This window comes from Sturnira hondurensis, unplaced genomic scaffold (assembly GCF_014824575.4).
Source record: "Sturnira hondurensis isolate 20B ecotype Veracruz unplaced genomic scaffold, ASM1482457v3 Scaffold0009244, whole genome shotgun sequence".
NCBI classification, from domain to species: domain Eukaryota; kingdom Metazoa; phylum Chordata; class Mammalia; order Chiroptera; family Phyllostomidae; genus Sturnira; species Sturnira hondurensis.
This window is the reverse complement of record NW_028081875.1, coordinates 3,040,456-3,052,388: the sequence shown is the minus strand read 5'-3', so window position 1 is coordinate 3,052,388 and position 11,933 is coordinate 3,040,456.

Sequence of the window (11,933 nt, the reverse complement as noted above, 5' to 3'; positions counted from 1 at the left end):
TGCTTCTATGCCTCTGGTTCTATTTGGCTCATCTGTTTGTTTTGTTTATTTGGTTCCTGTTATAGGTAAGATCATATGGTATATTTGCCTTTCACTGCCTGCTTATTTCACTGAGCATAATACTCTGTAGCTCCATCCATGCAAAGGGTAGGAGTTCCTTCTTTCTGCTCTGCAGTATTCCATTGTATAACTGTACTACAGTTTTTTGATTCACTCATTTACTGATGGGCACTTAGGCTCTGTCCAGCACTTGGCTATTGTAAATAATGCTGCTATGATCTTTGGGATGCACAGGTTCTTTTCAATTGGTGTTTCAGGATTCTTGGGGCAGTATAATACCAGCAGTGGGATCACCGGGTAAAAAGGCAGTTCCATTTTTAGCTTTTTAAGGAAATTCCATAATGTTTTCCACAGTGGCTGCACTAGTCTGCATTCTCATCAACAGTGCACTAGGGTTCCCTTTTCTCTACATCCTTGCCAGCACTTGTTTGTTGAATTCTAACCAGTGTGGGGTGGTATATCATTGTGGCTGTAATCTGCATCTCTCTGATGGCTAGCGATGCTGAGCATCCTTTCATATGTCTTTAGGCTCTCTGTACATCCTCCTTGGAAAAGTGTCTGTTCAGGTTTTTTGCCCATTTTTTAATTGGATTGTTTGTTTTCCTGGTGTTGAGTCCTATGAGTTCTTTATATATTTTGGATATCAAACCTTTGTCCAAAGTATCATTGGAAAATAGGTTTTTCCATATGATTGGTTCCCTTTTCATTTTCCGGAAGTTTTCTTTAGCTTTGCAGAAGTTTTTAATTTGACGTAGTCTCATTTGATTATTCTTTCCTGTATTTCCCTTGCCCTAGAGGATGTATTGTTCAAAAGATTGCTGGATGGGATATCTGAAATTTTAGTGCCTATGTTTTTCTCTAAGACTTTCATGATGTCGCAGCTTATGTTTAAACCTTTTATCCATTTTGAGTTTATTCTGGTGTACGGTGTAATTTGGTGGTCTAGTTTCTTTCTTTTTTTTTTTTTAATGTAGCATTCCAGATGTCCCAGCACCATTTGTTGAAAGGCTATTTTTACTCCATTTTATGCTTCTGCACCCTTTGTCAAATGTTAATTGACCATAGAAACATAGGTTTATTTCTGGGCTCAATTCTGTTCTATTAATCTATGTGTCTGTTCTTATGCTAGAACCAGACTCTGTTGTTTTTTATTTTAATTGTTGTTCAAGTAGAGTTTTATGCTGTTTACCCAATCCCAGCCCACCCTCCAGCCCTCCCCATCTCCCTCCTGTTTCCACCCCCCCTTGTTATTGTCCTTGTGTCCTTTATACTTGTTCCTGAAAGCTGTTCACCCTTTTCCCCTGAAATTCCCTCCCTTCTCCCCTCTGATCACTGTCTGCCTGTTCTCAATTTCAGTGTCTTTGGTTATATTTTGCTTGTTAGTTTGTTTTGTTGATTAGGTTCCTGTTAAAGGTGAGATTGTATGGCATTTTTCTTTCACTGCCAGAACCAGACTGTTTTGATTACAGTGGCCTTGTTGTATAGTGTGATATCAGGTATTGTGATTCCTATACTTTGTTCTTCTTTCTCAAGATTGCTGAGGCTATTTGGGATCATTTTTGATTCCATATACATTTTTGAAATATTTGTTCTAAATCTGCGGAATTTGTCATTGGTATTTTAATAGATGTTGCAATGAATCTATAGATGACTTTGTGTAGTATGAACATTTTAATGACGTTGATGCTTCCAATTCATGAATGAAGTATATGCTTCCATTTGTTTGTATCTTCCTTAATTTCTCCAGTGTTTTGTACTTTTCTGAGTACAAGTCTTTTGCCTCCTTGCTTAGGTTTATTTCTAGGTACTTTATTTTTCTTGTTGCTATAGTAAATGGGATTTCCCTCTAGTTTCTACTTCTGAAATTCCATTGTCGATGTACAAAAATTCCTTCAATTTCTGAATATTGACTTGTATCCACTATTTTACCAAATTCACTTATTAAGTAGAGTAGTTTTTTTGGTGGTGCCTATAGCGTTTTCTATGTACACTCTCCTGTCATCTGCAAACAATGACAGTTTTACTTCCTTCTTTCCAATTTGGGTGTCTTTTCTTTTAAATGCTTAATTTCTTTTTCTTCTTTAATCACTGTAGCTAGAACTTCCAATACTATGTTGAATAAAAGTTGTGAAAGGAGACGTCCTTGTCTTATTCTTGATATTAGGGGGAGAGCTTTTAGTTTTTTAGTATGATGATGGCTATAGGGTTCTCATATATGTCCTTTATTATGTCGAGATATGTTCCCTCTATTCCCACTTATCTGAGTGTTTTTATCATAAATGAGTGCTGCACTTTATCAAATGCTTTTTCAGTGTCTATTGATAATATGATCATGTGATTTTTGTCTTTGCTTTTGTTTGTGTGATGTATTACATTGATTGATTTGCAAATGTACCTTCCTTGCATCCCTGGGGTGAATCCCACTTGACCGTGTTGTATGATCTTTTTTATGTATTGCTGGATGCAGTTTGCCAATATTTTGCTCAGGATTTTAGCAGACCTGTTCATCAGTAATGCTGGCCTGTAGTTTTCTTTACTTGTTGTGTGTCTTTACCTGGTTATTCAGTGGGATAATACTGGCCTCATAAAAAGAGTTTGGGAGAGTTCCTTCTTTAATTTTTAAAGTTTCTTCTTTAATTTTGAGAAGCATTAAGAGTGAGCTCTTCCCTAATTGTATGGTAAAATTCATCTGCAAAGTTGTCTAGTCCAGGGATTTTGTGTGCTAGGAGTTTTTTGATTACTGCTTCAATTTCAGTAATTGTTATCAGTCTATTTAGGCTTTCTGTTTCTTCTTGAATCAATTTTGGAAAATTATGTTTCTAGAAACCTGCCCCTTTCACCAGATAGTCAGATTTCTTGGCATATAGGGGGAGGGTTAAGATGGCGACAGAGTAGCACCAAGGGAACCCAGCTCTCATGCATCTGGTGGAAAATCCGGGCAGATCTACCGAAGAATAGCATAATCAACCAATAGTTCCCCGACATTTATGAAAATAGGAGACCAGAGAGTGTAACGGAGGAACTAAACAGCGGCAGGTCGGCAAGAAATCCAGAAGGCCAGTGAAGACAAAAGCAGCTGCGCGCCCACGGGAGGCCGTGGGCTGCGCCCGGGCCGGGCGCTCCCAGGGCAGGCGAACTCTGGTGGAGCGTGAGTACCAACGAGAATTGGCGCGCAAAGGGGGCTGGCACCATAAGGGAGAAACAGGAGCCCCGTCTGAATCCAGAGCCGGGGCGCTGGTGACGGAGTGAACGCTGGAGAACCGGCATCCGGTGGACCGGCAACGGACTCCTCGGGAGAGAACTGACTCTGCCCTCCCCGTCTAGGCAGGCAGATTAGTACCGGGCAGAGACCCGAGGGCTTAAGCTAAGGTAAAGGGTGGCAACTGCGGACACTGCGGTCGCCAGCCCGCCAGCCCGCCAGCCTGAGGGATTTAAGAAGGACACTGTCATTGCTGGTCTTTTGGGATTGGGGTGGGCTGAGAGACAGGCTTTGTGGAGAAGTCTCTATTGGGAAAGCCTGGGTCCCGAGGAGAAGGACGGGTGCCGAATACCACGGGACACAGGCAGCCTCACAGGGCTGTGTGCGACCACAGACCAATCAGCAGCCTGCTAGCGCACGCCTGCAAACCTGCCCTCAGAGACACCACAACCAGAAAAACCAGTTTGGGCAATTTGAAACCAACAAAGGAAGGGTGCTTCCTTTTTTTTTCTTTTTGCCTCCTTCTCTAGTGTATGTGTGTGTGTGTGTTTTCCCTTCCCCCCCTTTTTCTCTTTTTTATTTTTCTTTTTAATTTTATTTATTTTATTTTTTCTTTTTCTCTCGCAACCTCTTTTGTAATTAATCTTATATATTGTAAACTGTATTGTTGCTCTATCTTTCAATACTCTGTCCCTCATTTCTTTTCCTTTTTGTCCAGTTTTAGTCCTTCTGTTCTTCCCAAATTTTCTGCTTATTCCCCTTTTCTCCTGACTTTTGCGTGTGTGTGTGTGTGTGTGTGTGTCAGATTGTTTGTTTGTGCATTGCGTAGTTGTCTTTTGAGGTGTATTATTATTATTTTTGTATTATTCTTACTCCTTTTTTCATTTCAAGAATATCTTTGTATCCCACCTCTTTCTGTACAGGTTTTTAAATCCTGGCTGGGTATACTGTACTACCTGACAGGTTCCCACTGCTCTTTCCTCCACAGTGTTTTACTGATTTTCTATACTTCACGTGCTTTCCTTTGCTATACTACCCAAGCTCTATAACCCCCATTTAGACAGATCACATAGAATTTATCACTTGAGTGTTCCTCTAATATTAGGGTAAATAAGGGCTGTTCTGTACAACAGTAATACTTCATAACACATCTCTCAGACCTTAGACCACCTTACAGGTGCCTCACTTCTATTACTCTATTTACTGACGCGCTACACCCAGTTACTAACCTGTACTGTCACCTTACCTCAAATCTGACCACCCGCAACCACACTGCTTTCTAGATACAACTCACAAGCCCCCCCTTCTTAACAAGACACTTAACTTATGCCCGCCCTTTCCTAAAAGTGGTAAGCTGGGTTGAAGAGCACGGTTAACTCTATACATAGCCTAGAGATTGTCTATTTCTTCTCTGCCCACTGTGTCTGTAAATAACATAAAATAACCTTCTGCTATCATAAACCATTTTGCCTCCCCCACAACTGATCACACACGCACAATAAAGAAAGGAGTAGGTGGAAGCGGAGAACAACAAGATACCTGCAGAAGACTGCACCGGTGACTTTCACAGGTATCCTACCACAGAAATTCACACCATAAACCCAGAGAACCAGAACAGATCAATTTAAGAAGCGGAGGACAACAAGAAGAGTATCACAAACAATGGGAAGACAAAGAAACAATCCCCAAATGAAAGAAAAGGAGGAAGCCTCAGAAAGAATATTAGATGAAATAGAGGCAAGTCAACTATCAGATGTGGAATTCAAAGCACTGGTTATCAGGAAATTCAAAAAGCTTACAACGAGCTACCAGAAACTACAGGGGAGCTACAATGAACTCTCTGCAAACTATACCAACATGAAAAAGGAAATAGAAACCACCAATAAAGGCCAGGAGGAAATGAAGAATACAATTTCTGAACTGAAGAACACAGTAGAAGGTATGAAGAATAGAATCGATATGGCGGAAGATCGCATAAGTGAGATTGAAGACAGGTTAGAAAAAATCTCCCAGACGGAACAAGTAAGGGAAAAGAGAATCAGAAAAAATTAAGAGAATTTAAGAGAAATGCAAGACAACATGAAACGTAATAATATCCGATAATAGGAATTCCAGAAGGAGAGGAAGAGTGTTACCGAACAAGGGTCCAAGGGGGGGGCAATACTTGGCCCACCGAGGGATGCCAAAAACTGCTACAGAAAACAGGGGCCCCTCCCAAGGACGATACACAAATATCTATTAGGATCTTCTGTCCGCCGCCAATTTGGAAAGACATCTCTCAATGCCAGAGATTTGTGAAAAGGAAACAAAATGTTTATTTAATGCTATTCAGACCTAATGCCTTCCTTAAAATATTAAAGTCTTTAAGGGTATACACCTACACACACACACACAGCGCTCCCTTCTCCCACTGTCCCAACTCCGGGTACCGTAAATCAGGAAAAGAGCACACGTCCATTTTTCAGGTCGCTGGCACTGTGAGCTGTGTCGCCTGCCTGTCCAGGTAGGATCTCCAATTAATCCAAAGTCATGTGGAACCTTCCACTGGCAAGAGTTCTTTGTACCAAGTTCCAGTCAAAGTCTCTCCTGGTTTCCAGGCCACTCAGCCAAAGGGAGCAGGCCAAAGCCGCATGGGCCTCTTCTACCAAAGCGGCACTCCACCAAAAGCACACACCTAGCACTTTCTTCTTCACCTAGCTGCAGGGATCTCCATTCTGGCAAAACAGCGTGGCTCTCCCCCTCACCTGGCCAAGAGGGGGTCTTCACTCTGCTAAAGCCACATGCCTCTCTCGCAGGCACACTCTCAGAGAAGCAGCCATCCAATTCCAGCCTGGTTAGCTGCCACTCACTTCTCCCTGGCCCAAAACTTAGCCACAGCTCTTTAACATATCTATGAAACCAGTTAAAGGTTATAGATATGTTAAATGACCATTCCAGAGGTTAGCTGCAAAACCGTTGCTATGCAAAACAACTCTCAATGGCCCTGCTCCATTCGTCCCTTCCCCCAACTGACACCTTGGGGGGGGCGATGAGGACATCTTAATATTTCCTCCAATATTCCTGTACACTTTGAGTTCTAGACACCATTCTAAATCTTTTCTGGGCACCCCCCTTGGCTGCACCCTGTATCAAGAGGAACAAGGGATAGAAAACCTACTTGAAAGAGTAATAACGGAAAATTTTCCTAAGTTGAGGAGAGATAAAGTTGCACGGATCCAGGAATCACAGAGAGTCCCCAGGAGGTGGAACCCAAAGAGGCCTACTGCAAGACACACCATCATTAAAATGGCAAACCTCCAAGACAAAGAGAAAATCCTAAGGGCAGCAAGGGAGAAAAAAGAAGTGACATACAAGGGGGTCCCAATAAGGCTGGCTACTGAGTTCTCAATGCAAACATTCCAAGCAAGAAGAGAATGGCAAGAAATATTCCAAGTAATGAGAAACAGAGGCCTACAACCAAGGCTACTGTACCCAGCAAGACTCGCAATAAAGATAGACAGCCAAATAAAGAGCTTCCAAGAAAAAAGAAGTCTAAAAGAATACGCTTCCACCAAACCAGCTCAACAAGAATTACTAAAAGGGCTGCTTTAAGGAAAGGAAGGAAAAGAGAGAGACAGAGAGGAACACAGGTACATAAATGGCAATGAATAAGTACATTTCAATAATAACCTTAAATGTAAATGGATTAAATGCACCAATTAAAAGACACAGAATAGCTGAATGGATAAGAAAACATGATCCACACATATGCTGCCTACAAGAGACCCACCTCAGGTCAAAAGACCATCACAGACTAAAGGTGAAAGGATGGAAACAAATTTTCCACACAAAAGGACAAGAAAAAAAAGCCGGGGTAGCAATTCTCATATCAGACAAAATAGACAAAAAAAAAAAAAAGGGCCATAAAGAGAGACCCAGAAGGTCACTTCATATTGCTCAAGGGAAGAATCCAGCAAGAAGACATTAACATCGTAAATATATATGCACCCAACATAGGCGCACCCAAATATATAAAGAAAATCCTAGAGGACCTCAAAAATGATAGTGACAGCAACACAATTATAGTAGGGGATTTAAACACCCCAGTGTCAAAAATGGACAGATCTTCCAAAAAATATCAACAAAGATATTGTGGCATTAAATGACACTCTAGATGAAATGGACCTAATTGATATATATAGAGCCCTTCACCCTAAAGAAGCTAAATACACATTCTTTTCAAATGCACACAGAACATTTTCCAAGATACATCACATGATAGGACACAAAACGGGACTCAACAAATTTAGGAAAATAGAAATCATACCAAGCATTTTCTCTGATCACAAGGGACTGAAATTGGAAACTAACCCCACAGGAAAAAAACAAAAACACCCAAAATCATGGAGACCAAATGGTATGCTATTAAACAACGAATGGGTCAAGATAGAAATCAGGGAAGAAATAAAAAAGTTTCTGGAAACAAATGAAAATGACCTCACCACAACCCAAAACTTATGGGACACGGCCAAGACAGTCCTGAGAGGCAAGTTCATGGCAATACAGGCTTACCTAAAGAAGATAGAAACATTTGAAACAAACAACCTAACCCGATGCCTCCAAGAACTTGAGGAACAACAATAGAGACAGCCCAGAGCAAGTAGAAGGAAGGAAATAACCAAGATCAGAGCAGAATTAAATGACATAGAGACTAAAACAACAATTCTAAGGATCAATGAATCCAGGAGTTGGTTTTATGAAAAGATAAACAAAATAGATAAACCTTTAAGTAGGCTCATCAAGAAAAAAAGAGAGAGGACCCATATAAACACAATCAGAAATGAAAGAGGAGAAATTACAACTGATACCACAGAAATAGAAGAGATTGTAAGGAATTACTATGCAGAGCTGTATGCCAAGAAATTTGAAAACCTAGATGAAATGGACAAATTTCTAGAAAAATATAATCTCCCAAAACTCAATGAAAAAGAAGCAGAAAACCTGAACAGGTCAATAACAGCAGCGGAAATTGAAGAAGTAATCAAAAAACTTCCATCACACAAAAGCCCTGGACCAGATGGTTTCACAGGAGAATTCTACAAAGTTTTTAAGGAAGAACTAACCCCGATTCTTCACAGACTATTTCAAAAAATCCAAAAGGAGGGAAAACTACCCAACTCTTTTTATGCAGCCAGCATCATCCTAATTCCCAAACCAGACAGAGACAAAACAAAGAAAGAAAACTTCAGGCCAATATCGCTAATGAACATAGACGCTAAAATCCTCAGTAAAATATTGGCAAATTGCATCCAACAATATGTCAAAAAGATCATACACCACGACCAAGTGGGATTCATCCCAGGGATGCAAGGATGGTTCAATATTCATAAATCAGTAAATGTAATACACCACATAAACAAAAGCAATCACAAAAACCACATGATCATATCAATAGATGCGGAAAAAGCTTTGATAAGGTACAACACTCATTTCTGATAAAGGTACTCAGCAAAGTGGGAATAGAGGGAGCATTCCTCAATATAATAAAGGCCATATATGAAAAACCTACAGCCAACATCATACTCAATGGACAAAAACTAAAAGCTTTTCCACTAAGATCGGGAACAAGACAAGGTTGTCCACTTTCACCACTTCTATTCAATATAGTATTGGAAGTTCTAGCCACAGCAATCAGACAAGAAAAGGAAATAAAAGGCATCCAAATTGGAAAGGAGGAAACAAAACTGGCATTGTTTGCAGATGACATGATAGTGTACATGGAAAATCCTATAGACTCTACCAAAAAACTGCTCGAACTAATAAATGAATTTGGCAAAACAGTGGGTTACAAAGTCAATATCCAGAAATGAAAGGCATTTTTGTATACTAACAATGAAACAGCAGAGGCAGAAATCAAGAAAAAAATCCCATTCGATATAGCAAAAAGAAAAATAAAATATCTGGAAATAAACTTAACCAAGGAGGTTAAAGACTTGTATGCAGAAAATTACACAACACTGAAGACAGAAATCAAGGAAGACACAAACAAGTGGAAACATATACTGTGTTCATGGATTGGAAGAATTAACATCATCAAAATGTCCATACTACCCAAAGCAATTTACAGATTCAATGCAATACCTATTAAAGTACCAATGGCGTATTTCACAGACATAGAACAAACACTTCAAAAATTTATATGGAACCATAAGAGACCCCGAATAGCAGCTGCAATTTTGAGAAAGAAGGGCAAAATAGGAGGGATTACAATACTTGATATCAAACTATACTACAAGGCCACTGTAATCAAAACAGCCGGGTACTGGCATAAAAACAGGCACATAGACCAATGGAATAGAACAGAGAGCCCACAAATAAACCCAAACCTCTACTGTCAATTAATATTCGACAAAGGGGGCAGTAACATAAAATGGAGTAAAGATAGCCTCTTCCACAAATGGTGTTGGGAAAACTGGACAGCCACATGCAAAAAAATGAAACTTGAGCACCAACTTACACCATACACCAAAATAAATTCAAGGTGGATAAAAGACTTAAATGTAAGCCGGGAAACCATTAAAGCCCTAGAGGAGAGCTTTGGCAGGAAAATCTCAGACATTCCAAGCAGCAATATTTTTACTGATACGTCCCCTAGAGCAAGGGATATAATGGAAAGAATACACAATGGAATCTCATCAAAATTAAAAGCTTCTGCATGGCTAAGGAAAACAGTATCAAGATACAAAGAGAAGCAACTGTTTGGGAAAACATATTTGCCAATGATACCTCAGACAAAGGTTTAATCTCCAAAATATACAAAGAACTCACTCTACTCCACTCAAAGAAGACAAGCAACCTGATTAAAAAATGGGCAGAGGACTTGAACAGACATTTCTCCAAGGAGGACATACAGAGGATCCAGAGACACATGAAAAGATGCTCGATATCACTAGCTATCAGAGAAATGCAAATGAAAACCACAATGAGATACCACTTAACACCAGTCAGGATGGCTATCATAAACAAAGAAACAAACAACAAGTGCTGGAGAGGTTGTGGGAAAACGGGGACCCTAGTTCACTGTTGTTGGGATTGCAGACTAGTACAACCACTATGGAAAGCAGTATGGGATTTTCTAAGAAAACTAAAAATGGACGTGCCTTTTGACCCAGCAATTCCACTGCTAGGAGTATATCCTAAGTACCCTGAAACACCAATCCAAAAGAACCTATACACCCCGATGTTCATAGCAGCACAATTTACAATAGCCAAGAGTTGGAAGCAACCTAAATGCCCATCAGTAAATGAATGGATCAAAAAACTATGGTAAATTTACACATTGGAATTCTATGCTGCAGAAAGGAAGAAGGAGCTCCTATCCTTTGCAACATCATGGATGGAGCTGGAAAGCATTATGCTGAGCGAAATAAGCCAGGCAGTGAAAGACAAATACCATATGATATCACCTTTAACAGGAATGTAAACAACAAAACAAACAAGCAAGCAAAATGTAACCAAAGACACTGAAATACAGAACGTGCTGACAGGGTCCGAGGGTAGAGGGGAGAGAAGCACAGAGTAAAAGGGGATGGACTCACATGAATAAGTATGAAGGACACATGGACAATAACTAAGACGGGGGGCGGAGATGGGTGGGGGGTGGGGAGTACTGGGGGGGTGCAGGGCTGGGAATACAAGAAGGAAAACTGTACTTGAACAAAAGTTAAATTAAAAAAAAAGATTTCTTGGCATATAGTTGTTTGTAGCAATTTCTTACAATCCTCTGTGTTTCTGTGATATCGGTTGCAATTTCTCTTTCATTTCTGATTTTATTGTATTTGTTGTCCTTTTTTTTCTTGATGAGTCTGGTTAAGACTCGTCAATTTTTTTATATCTTCAAAGAACCAGCTCCTGGATTTATTTATCCCTTGAATTGTTGTTTTAGTCTCTGTGTCATTTAATTCTGTTCTAATCTTGATTATTTCTTTTTTTTTCCTGCTCACTCTGGGCTTTGTTCTTTGATATTCCTCTAGTTCTTGTAGTTGCAGGGTTAGGTTGTTTATTTGAAATGTTTCTCTCTTTTTTAGGCAGGCCTGTATTGATACGAATTCCCCTCTCAGGACTGTCTTAGCTGTGTCCCATAGATTTTGGGCTGCTGTGTATTCATTTTCATTTGTTTTCAGAAACTATTTGATTTCATTGTAAATCCATTCACTATTTAATAGCATATTATTCAGTGTCTATGAATTTGAATGTTTTTGGATTTTTTCCTTGAGGTTGGTTTCTAGTTTCAAGACATTGTGATCCAAGAAGATGATTGTTATGATTTTAATTTTCTTGAGTTTGTTGAGGCTTGTTCTGTTACCTACCATGTCTCATGTGGTCTATCTTTGGAAATATGCCATGTGCATTTGAAAAGAATATATTTTTGCTTCTTTAGGTTGAAATGTCCTCTATAGATCAATTAAGTCCACTTAATCTAGAATGTTGTTCAATGCCATAATATCTTTATTTATTAATTTTCTTTAAACATTTTATTTATTTATTTTTAGAGAGAAGGGGGGAGCAAGAGAGGGAGAGAAACATCAATTTGTGGTTGCCTTTTGTGTATCCCCTACTGGGGACCTGGCCCACACCCTAGGCATATGTCCAAGACTGGGAATTGAACCAGTAACCCTTTGGTTTTCAGGTCGGC